Below are 26,519 nucleotides of genomic sequence, written 5' to 3' on the forward strand. Positions count from 1 at the left end.
CTCCAGACGTGGGATGCAGATGCTCTGTCACAGCACAGCCCCAGCAAGGCTGAGGGATCGAGGCAGAACAAAAAGCCCAAACAGTTCTTCCTTTACACCATCCACTTCCTCAGCCCAGTCCCTGGGATCCTTGCCAGGATGCTGGTAATGTTTTAAATGGAGCAGGCAGAGCTGCCCAGCAGCATGGCAGCTGCTTCTGAGCAGGGATGTTTCACTGGAGAGGGGCTTCTTCTAACAGCAGTGATTTAACACTCCACAAACTAAATTTCTGCAAAACTTGGCTGAGCAGGATCAGTGCACTTTCCTAGGTAACCACTGCATCCACACCCTCTAACTCCTGCTTGAATTCACACCATGTATTTGCAACAGCAGCACCTGAGGACGAGAACGTCTCCCTGCACTGAGGTTCACACCCTCTGTGCCCCAGTTTGGCACAGGAACATCAGTCCTGCACTTCTGAGGACCAGGAGGTGAGGAGGTGCACAGGTGCTGAAGCGTTGTGCCACACACCTGAGGGTGCTGCAGAGAACAGTGATGCCCTGGCAGTGCTTTTGGGGGGTACAAACTGAGTTTGCAGCATCACCCAGGTCAGCCACCCACCCACAGAGCTCCAGGCTCTGGCTGATTTCTGTGCAAGATCAGCCTGTGAAGGTCTGTTACACCTGGAGCTTGGAAACTCTAAGCTGCTGAATACAATGAAGAAGGAAACACCTCTTGACAGATCATGTCCCTAAGAGAATTAGAGACACAATGTACCCAACAGGACTCTGGATTTGGAGCTGCTCAGGGGATGCTCAGACAGCAGAAAGGAGCAGTTAAATCTGACTTGAGCAGCTGCAGAGTATCAGCCGATCCACAGCATTCAGGAAAAAAAAGAAATGTCTATTTATTCTTGTCCTTAGGAAGGCCTAAGTGAGGAGGAAATGGATTTTAAGTAAGCTTAGAGAAGCCCATGATAATACTAATTCAAGATTTTGAAGTGCTTTACCAACAGCAAGTAAAACACACAGATCTCTGACAGTAGAAATGAAGCAGGAAAATGGAAAGCAGCTTGTCCAAGCTTATGCAACAGATGAGAAGCACAAACAACACACAGATCTCCAGGCTCCATCTCTGTGTCCTACCATTCTTTCATTTTAAAAACCTAAATCCATTTTGCACTCCAGCAAAGTTTTCCACATAGATTTAAGTGTTAATTCTGGGCTGGTTAGACTTTTCTTTTTCCTGATGTGGTATCTCATCCATTATCTCCTCCTCTGTACATGTACAATAGAAAAGGAATTAGTATTTCAGAGCCAAGAAAACAGGAAAAAAGAAGAAAGTCCTAAATTTTTATCTAAAGCAAATATTCTTTTCATATGGGCACATTGAACACAGATTTGAAGCAGTACTCCATACTATGAAGAGAGAAAACATTGCTTGGAAACTATGAAAATTGAAATTGCTAAGATGCTACTAAATACATATATTTATGATGCTTCTATTTCCTGCACTAATATCATGTATAATGCATTTTATGTATTATCTGTTCAGATGCAGATACACCTCACTGCAGGCAGACATGAGGCAATTATCCAAAACACTGACAAACCATCCTGTAGCCCCATGAAGTGCAGTGAGTAACACAGATCACTCCAGCACACAGCTCATGTGGCACAAGGACTGCTCCAGCAAAAGACACATGAAAGGTTCTCAGTGTCCATGCTGGTGCCAGTCTTCTCTGTGGAGCCACCTCACCACAGAGACAAGGCACAAAAAGGACATCTAAGAACTCATTTTAGCAAGCTCCTCTTTTTTTTTTGCAGAGCACACATTAAACTCGCAGGTACTTTCACATCTGACATAAATTAAAAGCTCTCTTTTAAAACCAACCGGTGTTTTTATGTTTCTAAGTCATCTAGAAGACAGCACTGTCAAATGGAGAGTTTCTCTTTGAATACCCCCTGCCTGTGTGAATGGCTACTCCCCTCACTGACCCCTTCAGGGTTTGTCTCCTTTCATGCCATCCACACCCATGGACCTTCTCAGAAGAAAAGGGACTCCTAAAGAGGAAAATGGCTTTCTGCTGTCTGCTACTTTCTTTTCAAATCCTCCTTCTCATTCAGAGTAAAGGGGAACCTGCTCTAAGATACCTACTTGCACAGAGATGAGGCAGGAGTGAGCTCACCCTGAGGTCAGATATTGGGCTTTTACTGATGAAGAGCTAAAATATCAATAGTTACTGTTGTTCCTGAGATCTGAAACAGCCCTGGTGCCCTCACTTCACAGGTACAAGTGACAATGACAAAGCCACTTGGTGGAAGGTACATGAGTTAGCAGAATGCTTCCTCAGCCAGTGAAGAGCTTCTGATCATCTGGTCCCTTTTAAGACCAGCCTCACACAACCCATCAACAATTTAAACAGGGCTAGGACAGAAAATACTTCTACCAACCCTAAATATGTCTGTGTGCATGGTACAAGTGGTTTTTTTTTTTCTGTAAAACATCAACTGGAATCAATACAATGCCATGACACAGCATACTCTTGCCAAGAGCCTACAGGGAAGATGGAATTCTGGAGTCAATCTTTTAAATGCAGAAGTTGTTCTCTATTGTGACTGTAACAAAAGTTATTTTGGATAACTTTAAAGGACATCACTGAAAACACGAAGGTTTATGCCTAGCAGTAAAAGCACCTGATGAAAATGCACAGTCAAAAAGGAATTATCTCTGGCAGGTGAGGCCTGTAGGAATACAAGTCTTCCTTTCCCAAAACAAATGTAAAAGACTTAATCTAATTTTATACATTAATCTGCTCAAAACTCTGGGGAAGCTGCAAAGCTTTGCTTCCTTTGCTGAGGCAGGAAAGAGAACCAAGAACCCCAGATCACAAAGCCTGATTATTTTAAGGAAATGTGTATGTGAGTAATCAACACCAGAACTTACTGCTATCCTCAGCACGCAACCTAAAGGATGATTCAAGTATCATAACAAGGCTTGGATTTGAAAGGACTTTAAAGATCATCTTGTTCTAACCCCCTCCCATGGGCAGGGAAACTATTCCAGGTTTCTCCAAGCCCCATCCAGCCTGGCCTTGGACATTTCCAGGGATGACAGACACAACTTCTCTGGGCAACAACCACAGAGGCTGCAACCATATATGATGTTCAACTTGGAAAACATCACAGAAAGAAACCAGCAGTAATTCACAGAAACACACACTTCAGGACAAGAGATACCATCTCTCCTTGAATCCCTCTCTAACCTGCTGGTTATTTCCTGAACTCCAGATATCCAGAATTTTGACCAAAACCACACGTCCTTTTTATTTACACACGTGATGTTCTAGATGACCAACTTAATACAGAAAACTCCTCACCTACTCTTAGCTGAATTATCTCCTTGCCTGCTCCCAGTAAGCAATAACCAATTTAAACAGTGTTTTTTCAAGGTGTCAGAAAGCCCCAAGGGGTTACATAATGCATGACTACCCCATGGTAGGGATTGAGAGAACAGGTATCACGACTTAACCACCCTCACATATCCTGCCAATTTATTAAATCAACCTCTACCCCAAGGACTGCACCACCACCACCCCAGGCGCAAATGGAAGAGGAAATTAAGTCTTGGGTGATTTCATTGGTATTTTTATATGAATTTTGAGACAGACCTTTTTTAAAATTAGAAGTTCCACCACACCATGACAAGTCTCTTATTCTGTATCTGGCTCAGCATTTCTCAATGCAATTTAGTACCTCTAACAGAAAACTCACTGTAAATTAGCAAGAAATGAACAGGGAACATTGGACAACTGCAGTTCACCAGAACAAATGCTGGCAACTTCATTATCACTTCCAGCACTGACCACATGTATTGCAGGGAAAAAGCTGACCTGGTTAAGGACTTTTCCATTTCTATCTATGATCTCTCAGGGAATGTGCTAAGGAAACGACTGTCCTACTGAATCGTTTCAAGAATTTAACAGCCAAGATGATTTATTACCATAAAACAGGTCTTGGAAACAAACATATTTGAGGAGACTCAATAGCTATTAAATCATTGTGGAAAACATGATGCTGAAGGAATTGCAGATGCCTGACACATGCTCTACTGATTTTTTTTTCTTTTTGTTTTTAAATATTGAGTGTCTATAAAAAGCAACTCTGCAGAATTACTTAAAAACTTTTCTGACAGAAAAAAAAAATTAAAAAATAAAGATATAGGTATAAACTAAAATGGCAACCATAAAAGTACAAAACAGTTTTAACTAAAACACCCCACAAAAGCTGATGGAAAAACTGGAGTCACCAATAATTTCAAAACCTGTGCATTAAAAATAACACTTCTCGCTTAGTAAACAAGCTGAGACGCATTTTGTAGAGTTATAGATATTTTAGAGTTGAGTCAATACATAGAAAACCTCACATCATCTTATAATGAGTCCACTTGTTAGCTGGTGTGAAACCAGATTCAGTAAAAGCACCTTGGGTTTTGTTATTACAACTGCAGGGTAGATGTTGTTATCATACAGAACAGGCTCTTGTTCAAGACAGTTGGAAGCAGCTCTCTTTAAAATGGGCCACTGAAGACTACAAGTGAATCACAAAGATGGTCTGTAAGGCTTGCTATGCAAAATACCACTGAAGAACACGCTGCCCTTTTGACCAAAATGGAAAAACTCTTGTGCTAAACCTTCCAGTAGACCAGGCTGCTCCAAGCCCCATCAAATCATGAGCTCTTACAGTACCCAAGTGAACGTTTTAAATGTATTCCAAAATACTCAGCCAAAATACAGCAGCCTCAAAGTAAGGTCCCAAGCTTTTCTTACACCAGCTGGTATTATGGACAATACTACCAACTTTTGGAGGCCAAAATCCCTTTCCAGCCCTTCTTGCCTTCAAACCTCTCCTCTGCACATCCCTGGATCACCACAGCTACAACAGTAATAAAGACACAACCCAGCCTTGACCTCCTTTGTGCCTTGACACAGTGATGACAAAGGCAGAGAAAAGATCCACCTTGTGCCCCTCACATTGAGCCACGTGGCTCAAAAACAGGAGACCCAGACAGTTCTACAAACTGCACTCACAAATCAAGAAATGAGGAAAACTAATGGCCTTTATAATTAAATGGATGTCTTATAGAAAAGCTGACCAACAGACTTACAAAATAGGAAAATGATCTAATTTTGCGTCGTCCTGGTTCACTTGCGCAACTCGGCCACCGTTTCTTTTTCTGCAACACAACAAAGAAAACAAATTCTGTTAAAAAAAATAAAGTATTTGCTTGAACTGACGTTTCTCATTACATTGTTAAGTAATGCTTCAAGCTTACTGCTTGCTTTCAACACTGGAAAATATTTCCATCCTTCTTGACTGTTTCTCTGACTTTGATTGCCAGAGTATTCCTGAAACTGCTCTATCAAGATGAACCTTGGAGACTGCTTGGTGATTTGAGCATAACACTGACAAACTAGAAATAAATTCCAAAACCTACTGCAGAGTTTACCAAAGAAACCCCTTGCAGTCACAGATAAAGTGAATAAACATTTTTTTAAAGGATTTTATTGCTCAAAGATATCTTTGTGGTGTCTTCTGATATCTGTCAGTGTTTTTTGTTGGCCTCTAGCACCTAATTCAGAGAGGTGATGACTTGTTGCTCTTGGTTTGGGGTCATACCTGCTACCCCTGTGTTCCAGGCACCCTAAGACACTTCAGTGGAAGTTGAATATTGAAAGGGTTGTTCCTTATGTCCTGCTTTGTGCTTTGGATTCAAATCTATAGAAACAGAAAAATTATATCCATACCTTACTGGGAACTGCAGCAAAAGAAGAGCAAGCAACCAGAAAAACAAACAGAAAAATCTAAGTAGAGTTATGAGAGTATTGTCCTGAAAAAGAATGCTCCGATGCTACATTCTCTATTTAACCACACATAATTAGTAAACTTCCAGCAGAAGCAGCAAAAAAGAATTCCTCATTCCCTTACTAGGCTAAGTAGCGACCTGCAAGAACTACTCAAACCTCCACGAAGAAGAACTGGATTGCTCCAGATGATGGAATAACTAAATAACTGGGGACAGAGTGGAAAACAAAGCCCCGAACATCTCAACGCTCAAGGTCAGTGCAGTTCTTGTTCTGCTGAAAATGGTAATTTGCAAGGGAAAAAAAATATTTGCCAAAAAAAAAATTAAAAAAAAATAAAAATAAAAAAAGAGAAAGAGATGGAAAGAGGAGGACACCAGTCAGAAAGAATCCTGACTCTGGCTACAGTTTGCTGCCAGGAAGGGATAACAAAGCAACAAGTAATTGCCAGCGTGGCTTTGTCAAACTGCTTCCCTTCCCTTTCCAAGAAGTCAGAAAACCCCAGGATACAGAAATAATTCAGTGATCACCAGGATCACCTGAGCATGGCTGCTTTTATGCCATGTCATGGTCTCAAAACAATAAATGATCATGGATTTGGAGAATAAAACTTAATGTTTCTCAAGTGATCACCAAGTCTTAGCACATGGCATCCAACTTTCAGCACCAGCAGCACCCCAACACAGGCCAAAAGAAGCTGAGTATCTCATTAATTCATCAGGTAACTGTGCACAGTCAGTGTGTTCTTAATCCTAAATTCTAAAATGTCAATATGAAATAAATACATGTATCATTAAGGGGTATGATCATCAACTCATTTAAAAGGGGCACAGTCAAACTTGAAGCTATTTAATTTAGCAGAACAATAGAGCTTTACAGAACTTGTTTTTCACTAATGACCTGGACACTATTTTGTTATTTCTGCCTCTAAAATGCACAGCCAATACTTGCGTTTTTTTTTTTTTAAAAAAGGCATTTCTTTCTTAAAACGTTGTTGTGCAGGAAAAAAAAAACCATTAAAAAAAATTAAACTCAGAGTACAATCAAATATACAAAGGAAAACCACACAAGTACAGATTTCATCATACTCCTCCAGATTTTAAATAGATCAACATATTTTGGAGATGGGTGTGATTTTATGCGAGCTGTGCCCCTTTAAAATTGGCAACTTCATTTAATTCAGTGCTGCCTTATTCCAAGTTCCAAACTCCAGTTGAAAATAGATCTCACAATGGAATCCTACAGCTGAATATACTCTGGGAGAAAATTAATACTTTAATTTATTCCAAATTAATTTGCATGACAGTATATCATTAGTATATACAAAAAAAAAAGTATTATACCAACAGAGGAAAAATTCTGTGCAAACAGTGAAAGAAACTCGCATCCCACCAGTGAGATGAGCTTGAAACTTGAAGCAACAAAGCTGTTTTATTTCTTTGAGAAACAAACACATTAAAAAATACCAAAAAGAGCTGTTAATAGTCTAGATTGTCATTTTAAAAAAATACTGTATGACCTTAAAAAAACCCACGAAGCAAATGTGATTTTATTGCATGTCTGTTATCTCCTAAATAGCTGAAAAGAGCCACACAGACAATCAAATGCAGACTAAAAATAACTCATGAAAGCCAACTCACCTACAAAGCAAGTTTTCCTACCTCACTGATTAACCAGTTGAAGAGGAAAGAAAACACACACTCACTTTGTAACTCCATCAACCTTGTTGTCCTGGAAACAACTCTTCTACAAGAGAAGTAGTTAACTGCCAAAACATCTTCTGCTACTACTTTTTGAGTTTTTTCTTCCCCTACTTCCCTCTCTGCAGTGCTCTCAATGTTTGATAAGCAGCCAGCACCAAACCTAACCCATCAAATGGCAAAGAGATTGGATCTGCTGCTCTAAAAAGGACATGCATCATTCCATTGGAGTATGCAGCAAGTAGGGAACACCAGGTTTGCACAAAGGCTATGGAACAGACTGCATCACTTTGTTGCTGTTGTTGTTAAAATATCCTATTAACTGAACCTTTCATTTTAGGAAATGGCCTCAAGTTGTGCCAGGGGAGGTTAACACTACACATTAGAAAGAATTTTTTCATGGGAAGAGTGGTCAAACCCTGGAACAGGCTGCCCAAAGCAGTGGTGGAGGCATTAGCCCTGTGTTAAAAAAAAAAAAAAAAGGATATAGCAATTGAGGACACTGTGTGGTGGTGAACACAATGGTGCTGATAGGCTGGTGGTTGGATTTAAGTGACCTTAAAGGTTTTTTCCAACCCAAAGAACTCCATGATTCCATATAAACCAGCAAACCTACAAGGTGAACTCATCCTTCCTTACTCACGTGCCCAAGCACCTGGGGTCAAAGTCCTTTCTCTCCCACTCTGTGGGAGTGCAACAAGGTCATAAACCACAAAAAAATTATTTTCTTTAGGTTTTATGGTTAGTCTGTGTTTAGAAGGGAACAGTGCTTTCAAACCCAGGTCTTGGCAATTTCTGCCACATTGCTGGCCACAAATTCAAAAAACGCTTCCGTGTCCCAGTACTGGAAACATTTGTGCCCTTCCTTTCTTGGTTTAGAATCCTTTTTTGAAACAGGTCTGTGCTTTTACTAGATGAGAAAATTTAATTTTAACCTCTGTATGAAATAAAAACTGGGTTTTGAGACCAGATTTATCTAGGAAACAGCAGGTTTGTTTCAGACCACAACTTTTCTCTCCTCATCTCTCTACACATTGCTCTTTTTGCTATGCAGGATGTGTGGGTCAGATACATCAATTTGGCTTTACCTAAATTGTCCAATCCACTGTAACAAATATACTTACTTAAACAGTTATAAATTCCTTATTTCTAAACTACCAGTGTTTTAAAAAAATTGGCATCCAAGCCTCTCAGTCAGCCTGCCCACACACACTGCCCACACCTGCTTCTCCAGTAAAATGCCAGAGTCTGCACTGGTCTCAGATGGGAAAAATCACAATTCACTGTTTTCAAAATAACCTGTTAATTACCAAAATTATTCTCACAGCAAGTCCAAAGGGATTTTGGTTCCTTCAGAAGATCCATGATTAAACACAGTTACACTCAGCAGTTCTATTCAGTGTGGTATCTCTGATTTATTATCTTCACTCTGCTAAGGAGACCTGCGTTTTCCCTCGACTTCCTCCAATTTCCAATGTATTCACAAGGGTTTTTTCATGTTCCTTAGCAATGCTGGTTATTCATCTTTCTGTACCTTAGACTTTCATATAAACCCTATCTAATTGTTACCCAAAGAAGCTGTGGCTGCCCCAGCCCCAGAAGTGTCCATGGCCAGGTTGGATGGGGCTTGCAGCAACCTGGGATAGTGGAAGGTGTCCCTGCCCATGGAAGGGGGTGGATCAAGAGGGTCTTTAAGGTCTTTTCCAACCCAAACCATTCTGTGCTTCTAATGTGCTTTTACATTGATTTTTAATTGTATCCTTGTATCTGCTTTTCCAATGACATCTTTAATATATCAATGTGACTCACAGCTTTGTTTTCCCTTTTCTCTTCTCATTTTATTCTAGACATTGTAAACCTTCAAGTGTCTCTGTATCCTCTGTATTTCTTTTAAGCATCTTCTGGAGAGATCACAGAATCATAAATGGATTGGGTTGGAAGGGACCTCCAAGATTCTCTAGTTCTTACCCCTGCAATGGGGAGGGACACTTTCCACTAGACCAGGACCTTCCCCTAGACCAGGTCATATGTTTAGCTGGCAAAATTAGCTGAAATCCCAATTAATCAGGATCTGGAGTCGATACCAATAAACAACTACCCCTAAGAGGTCCAGAATCTCAACCTCACAGTCTTGAGCTGCCTCTGCAAAACGCCACAGTTAAGGATTAAAATTTCTCAACTCCTCCACTACAGACCCAGCTGCTTCAGCAGCATTTTACTGCACAGGCTCAATAAACATTCCATGTGTCATCAAGCAGGCAGTGAACAGCCACAGAAGTCTGTCTTAACACGTCAAAGATCCAGGGATTTTCAGCATCCCATCCCTCGTACCATGCACGAGAAGATTCAACAGCAGAGACAGAGAGGAGGAAGGTATTTGGAAACTTGGTACATAGGAGCAAATTTAGGATTATGAAAATTGTGGTGCCTTACAGTAGCAGCACTGTTACACACATTACAAACACTGAATTTTGTCAAACTATTTCCAGTAAATGCATTTTTTTCCCCACCTCAGCACTAGAAATTCCCAATGCATAGTATAAATCGTTATGTTCTGCACTTTCCAGCTCAAACGAGGACCAGGTTTTACCAGCCAGCTTTTAGGATTGTTTAGACCCTTCCTCTCTGGTACAGAAGCACACTGATCTCAGGCTGGAAAAACATATCTTATACTGATTTTTTCCTTCTTATTTCAGGCAAAAATTCCAAACCATAGCACAGCTTTTGCCTTCTGCTGCTACTGAATACCAGTTGCTGCAGAAGTAAACCAGAAAAAGGCTGAAGTTATTTTAAAACAGCTTCTTTTCTCTACTTAAGAGTTTAGTTTTCAGCAGTTGACTATGTTATGGGTGGGAAATTACTGCCCAAAGTGATGCAAACACCAATACCCCTTAGTAGGGCAGTGGCAACAAGTGAATGAAAAAAACTTGCAGGGTAATGTAAAAATATAGTATGGAGAGTTGAACAGCATTATTATAACTGAGGAGAAAAACCCATAGAGCAAACAAAACAAAACACCTCTGATGATTCTTTTTAGTCTCAGGCAGTATTGCTACAAAATACCTAATCAAGGTGACACAAAGAACTTCTAAACCATTTATTAATTACTCGAGGCTATTTTTCATTTTACTGCTTCACTGCAATTTCCATTAGCATGGGGAATTGTACTACTTTTTTTCCAAAGAGATATTTCCAGTGAAGTCAGCGTGGATTCAACAAGACCAGGACCATCATAGAAATAGAAATCAGAAAACAGTATTTTCATAAGAAACCACTCAGATTTATTGGATTAACAGGCACTTACAAGTGACTCACGCTGACACAGCCTATAGTAATCCAATCTGTTTGAGATAAGAATAAATTCAAAGGAAACCTTAAATTTAGAAAAATCACCTCGGTGGCTGCACACATAGTTGGCTTTATTACACAAAATCACATTAAGTGTTCTCTCCAAATGGGAGGACAAATAAATTAAAAGCTAAATTCTAGCAATTTTTTTTTCCATGAGTGCAGCATGTCCTTAACAGCAGTAGCTGCCACACCGAGCATAATTAGAGAGGGCTAAGAGAGCCCTGTGTGGAAGTGCCTTGTGGAACACAGCAGTTTTCCTGTCCTCCTATCCCACAGGAATAGGCTGTGCTAAAGGAGTGGGAAGAAGAAGAGCAGCCATCAAGCCACCTCACTTTGTCTCAGGAGAATTAAGGCAGATTGTTAAATCTACAGTGGCAAGCACCATTTCTCCTGCATGTGCATTGGTTTTCCTTTCTGTCTGGGATTTCTTGGGGAACTCTGACTTATCTCTAGGGGATGTCACTAAATCCTAACAAACACTGAGGTGTTCTGGCTCAGCACACTGAAGCATCAGTGCTTTCCTGGAACCCTGAAGGATGCATTCACAGCCCTCACACCTCCTTTAAAACATGGCAGCAAGCAGGGAGCTGGGATGGAGCTTATTTCTATAAATACTCCTCCACAGCAATAAAAGAATTTTTACCTCTTGATACTGCCATGAATAGCAGCAGTCTGAAAAAATGTGTATTATTAAATATTACAGAGTCATTGAATGGCTTGGGTTGGAAAGGACTTTCAAGAATACCTAGTTCAGACTGCCTGCAATGGACAAGGACACCTTCCACTACCCCAGGCTGCTCCAAGCCCTGTCCAACCTGGCCTTGGGCTCTTCCAGGGACGAAGCAGCCACAGCTTCTTTAGGAAACCTGTGCCAGGGTCTCAGCACCCTCAGAGGGAAGAATTTCTTCCTAAAATTCCATCTAAACTTGCCTTTTTTTCATATAAAATGAAAAAAGCCAATACAAGAAAAGGTGACAGCGGCCAGAGCAAGGGGTCGTGCACTGAGCTCTGGAATTTTATCTTTATCACCAATTACTGTAAGATATAATTAAATACCACCTGCATGAAGGATATTTGAAAACCACAGGAGAGTTGAAAGCCATGTATGCTCTGCCATCCATAAAGCAAAGACACTTCCCTGTATGCAAGAATGTAAATCACTGAGCACACAGATGAAAACTCATCTGTAAGAACCAGCTGCACACTACTGAGGCCAACAAAATCTTATCAAATGCAGACTTCAAGGCTGAAGTGACTAATTTAGAGAACTGCTGTGCTGCTCTCACCTGCAGGACCCAGTTAAGTTAGATCAAGGACAACAGCACATACCAACTACCATCATGAGCAGAAGGCTTTAATTTTTTATGTACACTTTCCTTCAGGCACACACACCCACTCTCAGCAAATTCCCATTAATGGCCATTCTAGAATCCTGAAAAGCAGCATGTTATAGCCTTGGGCTAACTAAATTACAGTGAGCTATGCTGAAGCTGCAATCACAGTGAAAACCTGCTGTATGACTTTTACCACAATAAAGATACTCCCTCAGAGAGTCTCTTCACAGTGTAATGCTTTCAAAAAAACCTCACCATAGCCTGCACCTCCTGTGAATTTGGTCATGACAGCCTGGGGCCCTGCCCAAGGACACTCAGAAAAAAGATCAAAAATTAACCAGTAGTCAAAAAACATTGATTATACCCAAGATTTTTAATGTGCTTCAAGCAGGGATGTGGATCTTGGCTTGAAGGAGTGCAGAACAGATGAGAACTCAAATGGCAAAGTGCAAGGGGACAAGGCACAATTTGTTCTGAGTGAAAGACAAGGTTAAAAATCTCATTTTCTGTCACAATGAATTGGGTTTTCAAAGTGAGACCTCCTTGCCCTCATGCTTTTTTCAGATTTGATTTCTGGAGAAGTTCTAGCCTTTACATTACAGTAAAATGCTGTAAAATTTTCAAATAGCTAGATTTTGTGCTAACCCTAATTCATAATCATTCTGGCCTTGCAACCGTGGTGTGAAATTCACTGAGCTAGACAGCTGGGAAGGGGGGGGTGTGAAGAGTGGGGGTGGTGTTGTGGTTTTTTATTATTATTGCACTTCTGGTGTTCAACCCTTCTACTCCATAGAAAATCCATATTCAGAAGTCTGGGAGCATGAAGTTGCTTTTACCTACAAGGATTTGGTCAGGCTCTAAAAGCATCTGCACCTTCTTTTCAATGAATGAATCTCTCTTCAAATTTACTTTGCTGACCAAAATATGTGTTTCTAGCCTGTAGTCCTGACTTATGGAAAAAGTGGTGATGCTCAGAAAATTGTTTTGTCCATGTAATGCTCTCCAAAATAATTTTCATCCCTTGAAAACCCTCTAAAGGACACCTACTGAGAAAGGCTTTCCAATGAAACCTGAAGAAAACTGCCTGAGCTCACAGGGCTGGTACAAAACTAAACCTTAAATGAAGTTCTAGGAAAGAACCACCAGCTTTTCATGTAAACTTGTGGTGAGTTTTCACTGAAGCCCTCAACCCTGCCAACCCATGGCTAAATGTCATACTTCATTTCCTATCCTACATCAGCCATAACAGGAAGACGGTTTTGCTCTGTCATTTTCAGACCTCATTAAAACCCAGCACTAAGCATAATTCTGGATAGTGGAACTTGGCTGTGGACTGGAAAAAAATAAAAAATCCCCAACATTTAGATAATCTAAGAAATTCAGCATTTTTTTTTTTCCTACTGAAATGGGCCTTGGGCACAGCTCTTCCCCAAAGACATGGTTTTGTTTTTTCACAACTCTTGATACATGCTGGACCAACACCATGAGGTGTGCAAATTTAAACAGAATTACTTAGGTTGGAAAACCCCTCTAAGATCACAGAGTCCAACCATTTACCCAGCAGTGCCATGGCCATCATTAAACCACATCCCCAGGTGCCACATCTTTTAAATCCCTCCAGGGACAGCAACTTCACCACGGCCATGAGCAGCCTGTGACAGAGCCTGACAACCCCAATGACGAAGAAATTTTTATTAAAATCCAAACTGAGCCTCTCCTGGTGCAACTTGAGGCCACTTCCTCCCACCCTATCACCAGGAAAAGACAAGCACAACCTACCTACAGCTGGCTTTGTAACACAAGAACATCAGAAAGTCAAACTTTCACTCAATTTCTTACACAACTATCAGTCAACTTTGAATTATTCCCCCCCATCAAAAATCTTCTATTTTTAACAACTCTTTAAAGGCCACTTAAGGCACACCAAGAACTATGAAAAGCAACACTGGGCTGTGTCATGGATCATCTCCCAAGGCACCATGCTCCAAAGCACACAACATCCCTGTGTTTCTGCCTCTGTAATACTGTCTTTGGGCAGCTACAAGCTGTCTCAGTGAGGAAACATTATCTTGTGCATGTCCTATTAAAAAAGATTAATCTGTTCAACACCTGATGATTCACTCACCCACATGTTAGAAGTCCACACAAAAATGACTCATTCTGTCCGTAAGAATATTCACCTGGGATACCCAAGTCCTCTCATCTTTTCCAGAGCTGGTAACTGCTTTTTCTTGCAAAGGATGGTGGCTTCCCCATGAGAGCAGTGGGTGACATGAAGGAGAAACAGACATGGAACTGGGCCCTGGAAATTTTATAAACCATCTACTCTAGGGGTCTCAGTCATTGGTTCCTGTGTCTGGATTGAAGGCACTGGAGATGGCAGTTCATGTTCAGACTCAGGTGTTTATTATTTCTTATCAGTAAAACAGTCTCACTACTGGGAGTTCAGCAGCTTTTCATTAGAGGACACAAAATGGCCAACAATCTCTTGATACAAGGTCTTTTAAGACTGAACTATCCAATTAAGAACTGACACCTGGATTATTTTCCCTTTTAACCCAATAACTGATCTCACAGAGCCCACAATGGGGACTTTTCTGCCCAATTACAAAATGCCACCCAAACCATGGAGAAGAAGGAAGAAGAAGCATGAAGAAGAAACTCAGGATGACAACCTGTGCCCTCCATCTTGCTTCCATCCACAACACACTAAAAATCCCAAACCCTCAATTTCTCACCCAGTGACACACCTACCCTACTCTGTATAATCTATTTCACACTTTTGTGGATTCCAGTCCATCTTGAAGTCTGGGAAACTTTTTCCCTGAATGAGGGTCAAAGTCAGTGCTCTCCTGGGGGTCAGGGCACCCCAGAGCAGACAGAGAAATATTCCCAGTGCCCTGGGTTTCCACAATCTACATAATAAAAATAAAAACACTTGAGAGTTAAGTTTGTGGATAACTGAAGAACTGGCAGAGGAAACAGTAAACACTCTACAGGGAGACAGCGATTGAAGGCAACAACTGATTTTAATCCTAACAATTGATTTTAATCCTAACAAATCAATGTTACCCAGATGTGAAGGAGTTCAAGCTACTCCTCCATGACCTGGACACTTTCTCCTGGAAAAGGGCTCGGGAGCAGCCGTACTGAATCACCCTGGCAGGGACAGCCAGTGCAGGGCAAATCCACATGGAGGGCTTGGCTGATGACATCAGATTTGTTGTGCTCATGCAACAAATCAAGCTGAGTTCTAGGCTAGAACTTCATGTCCAGTTCTGATACCCACGCTGAGGAGACGCCAAGGGATTGGCAAGAGTTCAGGGAAGAGTTTAGAAAACAGTGGGTCTGGCTGGGATACAGACTCTGTGACGCCAGGCCAAACGTCTCCTGCATCAGGGAGATGAGTCCCTGACCTTGTTTTCATAGGTACTTGGTGAATATGTCAAGTAACAAACAGCTCTTCAATGCTGGGAGAGAAAGGCACAGCAAGATATTACAGCTGGAAGAGAAACAAGCTTGAATTGGAAGTAATTTCTTGCTTTTTTAGCAACAGCAGTGCTAAATATTTAGCATTCATTGGTGTTTTAGGATGGCAGAGCTTCTAACAGCACATCACGATGCACTTCTGAGGAAAAGTTCTTACCTTCTTTCACAGAGAACCACACAGGCTTGATACAGAGACATGAATCTAAAAATTCCATGGAATCACAGAATAATTTGGGATGTAAGGGATCCTGAAGACCACCCAATTCCAACCCTCTGCCACGGGCAGGAATACCTTCCACTATCCCAGGTTGCTCCAAGCCCCATCCAATATGGTTTAGAAAAATTCCAGGGGTGAGGCAGCCACAGTTTCTCTGGGCAACCTGTACCAGGGCCCCCCTATCCTCACAGCCAAGAATTTCTGCCTAATAACCAATCTAAACCTACTCTCCTTCAGCTTTAATCATCCCCTTGTCCTAACACTAATTGCCTTTTACTAAGAAATAAAAACCCTGAAGCTAGTAATGAAGTTAATTTTCATGTTTAATTTTATTGTTACTGCTATGTAATGCCTACTGCTTTATGCTGTCTCAAGATCAACTGTGCTCCCTTGCCTTAAAGAAGAATTTTAGAGATTGTTTTCCTCCTTGGTAAACTTATCTGCAAAAACACAGGCATGGAAAATACCTGATTTGTTATTTTTCTTGCACCTCATTACCTCAGGAAGTAACATGAAAAATAGAGAGAGAGGAAAAAAAAAAAAAAAAAGAAAATGTGTTACCTTAATTTGGGGCAAAGTAAATGGTAACTCTGATTGTGCATTATTAGAATATGATGAGAATTTATGCAAGAGGACACTGGTTTAGCCAGAAAAGCACTTAACAGAAGTGACTAAAGATATGCTTGCATGACACAGCTCTCTCTTTCCAGCCCTTCTATCATCCAAACACATTTTACTGCCACCCCTTCTGCAACTCCTGAACCTGAATTTTTGACTGAAGTTTAGACAGTCCTTGGAGGCACCAAAGTGCGCAGCACAGCCAGTTCAGTAATCCAGGAAAAGATAAGACTTTCAGATGTACTTGTTCTACCAACACCTTGCACTCCACAAGGAGAGAAGAACAAAGAGAACAAACTGGCCAACACCACAAATGAGCCCTGAGAAATGAAAAACACAAAAAGAAATAATCTAATGAAGAAGATAATTTCCTGATACAGGAAATAAAGTATATAGATTCTGACCTCCTGCTTATTTCTAATTCTGTAAGTCAAAAAAATAAAATTAAACCAAGTAAGGCATAACTGACTCATTTTTAATTCTGAGTCATCCCAAATCAGTGGATTCCTGTGTCAGACTATCTGTGCCCTCAAGAAGGTAATGGAATAGGGCAATTTCTAATCCACTTAAGAATCAGGAAATTCACACAGCAGGTATGAACACTAACAAACCACTATTTTCACTTTATACTGAAAAAAAAAAAAAATTCAATCAAGCCCTCTCTGTGGAATATAACAAGAGTTCTGAAGAGAGTGGATAAGATAAGCCACGCTGTTTTACACAAAAAAAGTAGGGCAAGTCCTTTCCTGGCTCGTCCCACTGGAATTACAGACCTTGAACTTGGAGAAAACAAATAAAAAACCTCTTGACAGCAGTAAGAGATCAGGGCAACCTCCTTCACACTGCCCTGTGCTGAGGGCTGCACACACAAACCACATCCTGAACAGCACCAGCTCTGCTCCTGATGCCACGAGGCAGCAGCTCCTCACCTTCCACTGCATCCCAATTTAATATTCTGCAAAAGCAAACACACTGGGTTTATGTAATAACTGCCAGTGTGTCACTCACTCCATAGGATTTGGAGCTTTAACTCCTTAAGGATGCAATCCTAGAAAAATTCATGCATTCCAGGAGCCTGGAATACTCGTATTTCTGGGGAATTTATCACAGAAGTATTTAGCACAGTGGTTTTAAATCTTCTAATTTTACGAGGAGATTTGAACTGCTCAGCATTTTTCTGAAAATTCTTGTTCCCAGAATTTCCAAGTTACATAAGAATCTCATATGCCAATAATGAAACATTTTCTAGTCTCCAAGGTAGCACAGAAACGCCAGAAATTTGTCTGACATTCCTCCCCCTTCCAAAAAAACCCCAGCAGGCACGTAAAAAGAACTCAAAGTGTTATTTATAAAGTCTCATTAATTATCAGTTATTGAAATACTAGTAGCCCAATTGTTCCTGAATACTTGGTGAGGAATGTTGATAATTTCCATGCATTCCTGTCAGGTCTTCTTTATCCAGGGAAAAAAAGAGAAGAAATTAAAAAAAAAAAGGAGAAGAAAGGAGGAGAAGAAAGGAAGGAGAAGAAAGAAAGGAGGAGAAGAAAGAAAGGAGGAGAAGAAAGAAAGGAGGAGAAGAAAGAAAGGAGGAGAAGAAAGAAAGGAGGAGAAGAAAGAAAGGAGGAGAAGAAAGAAAGGAGGAGAAGAAAGAAAGGAGGAGAAGAAAGAAAGGAGGAGAAGAAAGAAAGGAGGAGAAGAAAGAAAGGAGGAGAAGAAAGAAAGGAGGAGAAGAAAGAAAGGAGGAGAAGAAAGAAAGGAGAACTAGTTTGCATCACAGTTTTCCAGCCTTTTTAAGAGTACAAGTACCTGATGTTTTTATTAAAGTAACTATCTATGGCTTTAATAAAACACATGAATTAAACTAAGATGTCTCCTCCCAGTATCTCAGCATCAACCACTATGGGATCAGGATTTGGAATAAAATCAGCAGGAGCACTTCCCCATCAATGACAGCAATCCACAGCTCTGTGAATTTATTGCTCATTATTATTCATCATTACTCTGGCTGAAAACAACTTTCAGGAGAGGACTAGCTGAGAAACCTTGCCTTTTTTCTTAGCAAGTATCTATGTAAAACATAAAAATGAGGCATCTAAACTATCTGCTCCCACTTACAAAGGCTGTTTATATGGTACACAAATTCTCCTATATTACACAAGTAGATTTTAAAAGATTAACACACACATTAAAAAGTCCAAATCCTAGCTAACACTTAAATATTGGAGTCTTAAAGCTATTTTTAGGAAAGAGCAGCAGTAGAGATGAGTGTGGAGCTATGGCTACAGTTCTGGAAGCTACCAAATAGCTGATTAATCCCATGGAAAAGGATAACTGGATGCCCAGTGAAGTATCCAAGCTTTTTGAGCTGCTTACAAAATTCCCTTTATCTCTTTGTTTGCTATAGGTGGTACAGTGGCATCACATCACCTGTGCCTGCCCCTAGATTAAGGCCAGAAAATTGGAAAAATTCCTTCTCCCACCCTCTTAACCTCTTCATCCTCATTTCAGACCCAAAGCCTCCGAAATGTTTTGCACAGGCATGCTGTAAAACTAACTTTAGGTGTTTAGTAGAGTGACAAAGGGAACCATTTTGGATCCCTCTGCAGAACTAATGCCTCAAACTGCAGTTCTGCTCATTTGTATTTTAATCCAGCTCGTGTGCTGGTATTCCAGCAGCATATGGCAGTGTGTATTTCAGTTGGAAGAGCTTCAAGGAGGAGCAGCAGCATCATCATTCTAAAAAACTGCTTATATACCAAATCAAGTTGGTTTTTTTAAGTGAGTTTCACTTAAATCTTCAGGATGCTCATGCTCTTCTACCAACAAAAAAAACCCCTCCACATTGAGAACCAAGTTTCCTTTGCCCAATTATCTTTAGACTGTTACAGGCTTTTTATGGCAGAACACCAAGAAATAACTATGAAGGAAGCTCAAGTTCCCTCGTTAGAACCATGATGATAAAAAGGAGATAAGATCTTACTACTTGTTGTTTGGAATGATGCCAGCAATTAGGAGACTCTGGATAAAGTTCATCTCACTTTAAAAATCAGATACGCAGGTGAGATTAATCTTAATCCAGTGGGATAACATGAATGTCACTTTTCACAATGCTGGTTAGGTGAAACCCTCAGTTGCAGGGGAAACAGAGCTCTGAAAACCTGCAGCAGAGATGGTATTTGCATCACAAATCTGAGCAGGAGTCACCATGAACCAGCCACATGTTGTACCACTGCCAACACCTTAGCAGAGTCTGAAATCCCACGTCAAGTGTCTAAAATAGACAACACCAGAAACTCCATTCCTGAAATAACCTTAGGACCTTACAGAAGGTGAAAATAGACAACTTGAAGGAAACAAACTCTCCAAGTAAACACCAAGGTGATTATTCACTGATTGGAGAACCTTTTCAGGCCTTGATACCAACAAATCTTACCACTGAGTTCAGTGAGATTTCTGCCTGAGCAAGGACTGTGGGGTCCTTCCCTTGAGAAGTGCTCAACAGCTAACTACAAATTGCTGCATCTAAAGAAGGTCAAGCACCCCCCTGCAAACTGTACACAAACCTTGCTTCAAACCAGTTATCCCAAGTACTCTGTACAGCCCCATCTGTGGAGCAGACAATTCCTGCAGTGAGTATTGTCCCAAACCACAAGAATTTTGTGTTAATTTTCCTTAATTCTTGGCAGACATTAACTGAAAACACCCCTCTCTGTCCTGACACCATCCCTGAACATTTGCATTCAATCCACACTTATTTGATGGGAACAAATAAACACCAAGCTCTTAGCATCCTTCAGACCTCCAGAAAATCCTGTCTTTCCCCAAATTAACATAACAAAGAGATCAGCAAATGCCACTGCTGAAGCAAACACCTGCTCTAAGGTGTGGTGGGCAGAAGAGTTTTTCAAACCTGCAAGAAACTGAGATCAGCTAGCACTCAGTTGGAAGAAACCCCAGCCCTACATTATGTAATCTACTTAGTTTTTAGACCAGTCTGCATTCTTGTAGAGCCCAAAACTGAGGAAGCTACAGACAGAACAAAAGAGAACAGAAAAAGTTCATCAACCTCAGCCCAGGGGCTGCTGAGGAGTCTGTATGTGCACACTGAGGCAGGACTGCCCACTCACCCACACAAACCTGAGCCCTGCAACCTTGCACTAAGGAGGGTAAAGCACCACAAAATTTCCAGCGAGTCAGATCAGTCCTTCATTTGGATGAACAACCACTAACAACTAATAAATTAAAAGACCTGCTTCAGGGTTGGGTTTGGGTTTTCCTTTTCCTGGTAGTGTGTGAATAAGTCCAGACACAAACTCATCTTAAAAACTCAGAAACAGCTCAACTGATGCTGCCACTGACCATATGGAACGAACAGAAAGTGGTAACACAAATTCAGTCTGACCTTTAAAGGCAGATTGATCTCACCCAGTTTCTGCTGTTGAGTATGCTGGGGTTTTTCCTCATTTCAAAGAACTGCAGAATGATTTCAGTAAGAAGAGACCTTAAAGCCCATCCAGTCCCACCTCCTACCATGGGCAGAGACACCTTCCACTATCCCAGGCTGGACATTCCAAGGATGGGGCAGCCACAGCTTCTCTGAGTAACCTGTGCCAGGGCCTCACCACCCTCACAGTAAAGAATTTATTCCCAATATCTCATCTAAAACTGCTCTCTTTCAGTTTGAAGCCCCTTTTCCTGTCACCCCATGCTTTTGCAAACAGTCCCTGAAATGGAATATATACTGCTAGAAATACGGTCTCTGAGTACATCTCCAAATTTTTCACTTACTTATATAAGAATGAGGAAAAACAGGGGAAACTATCAAGCACCCAAGTCAAACCAAGCTGTTCCTTGCAATCAACATTATTTTATAACACCTTTATATGTGATTTAAAATTCCACTCATATTTTATATTTTTAGGTCACCCACAGACCTGTAATTTCTTTCATCCAAAGAGACTTTGCAAGCCTTCTCCTTGCTTTTAATCAAGCATCAAATTTCTCTTTCTTAACCATCATGATTGAAAAAACTCTCTAAAAGTGAAAGCACTGGCCAGTTCAGAATACTGAAATACCAGGGTGGGATTTATTTCATTCTATTTCAAATACCTGCACAGGGTCTCTGAGGATATTGGGTATCCAAATCCCTCACTACAGCTCAGGGAATGCAGACAGCAGCTCATCTGACCACACAGAGATGGTGACAGAAAGATGAACCAAACTGCTCATTCCACTTCACTGGCTGGGGCAGCATCCTCCAATTATTCCAGCAGGATGAGAGCCACAAGAAGGAGAAATTTTCTGGTAAAAATTTCTGGTAAAAACTGTCTCATGTCATTTTGTCTGACAAGAGCATCTCAAAGTGTATGGAAGCCCATGAAGCTCAAAACCTCTCCCAACAATAAAAAAAACAAGACAAAACCAAGATCAGCAGCACACGGAGACTTCCCAGTTCCAGACAATGCTCCAGGTCTGAAAGTGTCCAAGGCCAGGTTGAACAGGAATTGGAGCAACCTGGGATAGTGGAAAGTGTCCCTGCCCATGTCAGGGGGTGGAACTGGATTGTGTTTAATGTCTCTTCCAACTCAAACCATTCTGTGGCTCTGAAACGTGCCAGCCCCATGAAGGTACCTGACAGTTATCAGCATCAAACAGCACCTCTTGAAATTCAAGTGGCCAAACTGCAGGATTCTGGAGGTGGATGAATCCTCAGTGTAGTCACTGTAATGTAAACACTGCATTTTTAGACACCATTAATTAGCACTCCTTCAAACAACTCCAAAAACCCACATCAGAGGCAGAACTTGACCCAGTCCTGACCTGTGTATAGGATCTTCACTGCTGAAGAGTGGCTGCATTACTGATTACAAAGCACTCAAGTTCAGTACTTGAAACAGTAGTTTTCTCTATTTTTGGCTGTGCAACTAAAAAAAAAAAAATCCCTGCTTGAGCATGAAGGTTGGACCAGGTGACCTAAGTCAGGTCCTCAATAAGATCAGGCATTCTGTGATGGTAAAACAAGGAAACTGCTACAAAGAAAACTAAAATGAACAGGCAAAAAAAGGGGAAGGTATTAAGGGGATGATAGCTTGGTAAAGATCCCATACTGCATACGGAAGAATAGAGTAAGTGCAACTTAAAACAAAATAAAGAACAATATTAAGAAAGCGTTCAAAAGCACGTCCTTCAAAAAGAGAAGTCATACTGTGGTTCCAGGAAAAAATACAGACTTCAACAAACTAAAGGCAAAATTTTAAGCTGAAAAAAATATTGAGAACTGATGTGTTAAGAGGAAATTTTATCAAATGCACCAGAAGAGTGAAGCTTATGAGAAAGCCTGCTAGGCCAGTAGGTGACAGAAGATAAAAGGCTTTACAGGACAAAGCTGTGGGGAGGAGGAAAAACCTCAGAAATGCTTCTCTGCCACATGAAAACCCAGATGAACTCAGTGCTCAGGACAGAACAGTTCAGGGAACTTCCAGCTCTGGCACCTGCCTGCAGAGAGGAGCAGGAAAGAGGATCCTCTCCGGGAAGTTGAGCATTGCTCACTGCCAAAGCCTACCAGGAATTACACAGCCAGGAGCACGGGGACACAGCCAGATTTCTAAGGAAACCAAATTATTAAAAATACCAACTGATGGACTGCAGTCTGCAGGTCACAGACAGGAGGGCTCTGAAAGGGCTCTGTGGATACTGGGAGTCCCTAAAAATTACCAACTTCTCCACAAGATCTTGAAGAAAACTCAGCTGTAGAGCAGAAGAGAGGAAGGGTCTTATTAACCAACACTTAATTTACATGCAGAGAACATAAACCCTTATACACACACATCAAACCAGACTCCTGTACAGGTCTGGAGTTAGACCTCTCTCATTTCAATAAATTATGCTGAAAAGGACACACTGTGAGGTCCCAGGTCTATTACAGATAAACCAGTAAATGCATCTAAGCAGTTATCCTCAGTCTTTTCTTCCAGCTAGTTATTATACAGCGTGACTGGGATAGAAAACAGAAGATGAAATTCAAAGTAGATTAATTCTAAGGCCCTGTATATAGAAAAAAGCAGCCAACTACACACTGAAAATGAGGGGTTCTAAATTAGTTTTTTTTTTCTTGATTAGGAGAGACCTTGAAGTCACTGAAGATAGCTTTGTGAAAATACAGTTTTCACAGTGGTTGACAACAGGAGCAGTGAAAAAGCAAAGAGAATTCCAGGAGTAATTAGGAATGAACAGAGGTGGTAAGAGGAAGCAGCCCTGGGACACTGCACTCTTATGTAGCACTTTCATGTCCTCAACTCTCTACTACCCTAGGCTGCAGCTGCAGGACACCATTAGAAAAGTTATTTCATGCTACAGATCCTTTAAATCTGGCCCAGTTTTACAAACATTAGATGTTTGCTACATTAATGTTGAAAAACAAGAGCAAGTAGCAGTTCTACTGCTCAGGCAATTTCCTAAAAAATCATCTAAAAGAAGTGTGTATTTATGATTGTGGAGATTGATTCTCTTACCTAATTCCCCTTATTCAATATTTACTGGCAATGCAGAGAGTGACAAACCAGCAGGCTCCAACCAAGTTGGTTTTGAGACTAAAAACTCAGAAGATGAAAAATGCTGTGAACAAAGCAGGCATGGACCTTTTAAACACTGAACATCATCCTCAGTCATGCAAAAAGGTGAATCCCTTGCCCACCCTGTATTTCAAAGGTGAAATTACAAATAGGCAGCACTGGAACACTCTGCTCAGGGAAGTGGTGGAGTCAAAAATGCATGGATATGGTTTTGTGGTGAATATGGTGGTGCTTCAGGGCAGAACTTGGTCATCTTAGAGGTCATTTCCAACCTTAGCAATTCTGTGATGAGGAATGACATTGTATCTTACATATTATTATCTATTCCTAAAAAGTATTTTACAGTGACTCCACATTTACAAGTGTACCAAAACAGGACAGGGATTCTACCACAAATTCAGCTGTGCCACGTGCAGAAGTGGGCAAACCCACTCTGCTTTTGGCAGGACTTGGTGCCATTTCAGCTCTTCTTTCCACAGGGATCTCAGCTGGGATCTGTTCCCAGCACCGTTCAATGAATTCATAAATGACATGAAAAGGGCTCAACAGTGAGATGACAACCTCTGCTGATGATAGTAAAGTTATTCACAGTAGCACAGGCAGTAAATAAGTAGGAAAAACCAAAAAGAAATACGTGCAGATAACTTACAGGACATTAAAATCTTGAAATGAAATTCAGGAGTGAAATTAATGAGGACTCTCAATGAAATGTGAAGTAGGATGAGTGGAGGTGGGGGCAAGTGGTCCTATTTCATGTATATAGGTCAGCAGGCTTTGAACTGACCCAACACTTGCAGCAGGCAGAGCTCTAGAAAATGATGGTTGCAATGGAAATAGTTATGTGTCAATTACTTAAGCCTGTTCCAGGGCAAGAAGTGGATTTTAAATGGAGTTCAGGCTCAAAAGTTAACAAAAGAAGATGGTTCCTCACTGAACTGAGGAGGCTGATGTGTTAGTAAAGCTGGAGAACCACAGAGCTTTACACTCCCCAGTACATCTCACTAATGAATTCCAAAAGAGAAATCCAGTAAACAAAAACCCCCAAAAACTATCCAGCTCAGTCCACCCCTGTCCTACAGATGTCTGGACAATGAAGGGTGTGCAGAAGGAGGATCCTGTTCCCATTCTGTTGCTGTGCTCCTCAATAACCCACCTGTGGCCACTGCTGGAGACAAATCACTGCTCCAGGTCAGTAAATGACAAGAGCTGCTTTTCTCCTTCTACCTTCAGTACTCCTCTCCAAGTTGTCAGACTTTTCTATTCTATTCTAGACTTTCTGTGGTGTCTATCAGGGAAAAACATCAGAACAATGCTGGAAAAGCATATCCAAAATGCCCAGCAGGAGCAGCTGGAGGGGTGAAAGGGATCAGGTGCCTAAGCATAAAGTCTGTCAGCCTGTGGTGAATTCTGTTTGCATTAAAGTTACAATGCAGCTTTGCTCCCCATAAAACATCCACCCACCAAAGGGCAGCAAAACAGTTCCCTCCTTCTCAAACGAAAATCAAGCATAGGTAAAAGGGTCCATTTATTATTTGAGTTCCCTTTTCCACAAAGGTGACTTGAGCTTATTGCTCTTTCCCTGAATTTCCCCTACATTTCCGCTCTTGTTAGAAGGAAAAAGTCCCTTTCAAAAATCACCTGGATTTCCAAGCAACAAGATGAAAAGTCCTATCTATTCCAGGAAACAGTCCTAATTCATTTAACAAAATTAATGGGTGTTTTAATGACATTTTTAGACTACCACACTGTAACTGACTCTTGATACAGTTGACCTGATGGTATAAAAATAGGAAAATATTAACCACTGCATCAAAATCATCTTTGACAGAGTTACCATATCACTATGTCCCATTTTTTTTCCTCTCAAAAAGACACCAAGTTACTCCAACATGGAGCAAAACAAATCTTCTGCCACAGAAAGAGAATTCAAAAGAAAATTCTACTTTTCTGGGTGCATATAGCACCAATTTTTAATAGACAAGGTTACAGAAACAACTTCTATGTCAACAGGTACTGAATCACTTTAAGAGATTAAAATTATTGAACAAATCACTGCCTCTAACCACCTACTCCCTCCCTTCAGTCTTGTAAAACTTCCCAGGGATAAAGACTGTTAGAACATAACCTATACAAAAAACATCAGAAATCAATTTTGCCTGTTGCTGCATTCTCTTTCACACAGCACAGCTGCCTAAATTTAGCCTGGCTGTTTTTATTTCTCGTACAAACTATGTTAACAAACTCTGTGGGGCTCTTCACTACCCCTGACACTGAAGCACAGGCTTGCAGATGAAGGCTGGGAAAACTGACAGGGTCAAATATCTGAGTTGGGAAGAGGAGGATGATTAAGGGGGATGTACCAGTGATCAACTGCAACTCCACTCAGCCTTGAAAAGT

At 40.9% G+C, this 26,519-nt stretch overlaps 1 long non-coding RNA gene across 5 annotated transcripts in view; it reads right to left on the reverse strand.

The window, feature by feature from the left end:
- The window catches only part of LOC132327896 (uncharacterized), a 121,278-nt gene that overhangs the window by 56,929 nt on the left and 37,830 nt on the right, over positions 1–26,519 (reverse strand). For 3 of the 5 annotated variants that reach the window (XR_009486644.1, XR_009486645.1, XR_009486648.1), the window contains exon 3: positions 5,078–5,214. This is a non-coding gene — a long non-coding RNA (uncharacterized LOC132327896). Of the gene's footprint in view, positions 1–5,077; positions 5,215–26,519 lie in introns of those variants that run through there. The other 2 variants (XR_009486647.1, XR_009486646.1) reach the window with 1 other exon arrangement.

Source organism: Haemorhous mexicanus, chromosome 5 (assembly GCF_027477595.1).
Source record: "Haemorhous mexicanus isolate bHaeMex1 chromosome 5, bHaeMex1.pri, whole genome shotgun sequence".
Taxonomy (NCBI): Eukaryota; Metazoa; Chordata; class Aves; order Passeriformes; family Fringillidae; genus Haemorhous; species Haemorhous mexicanus.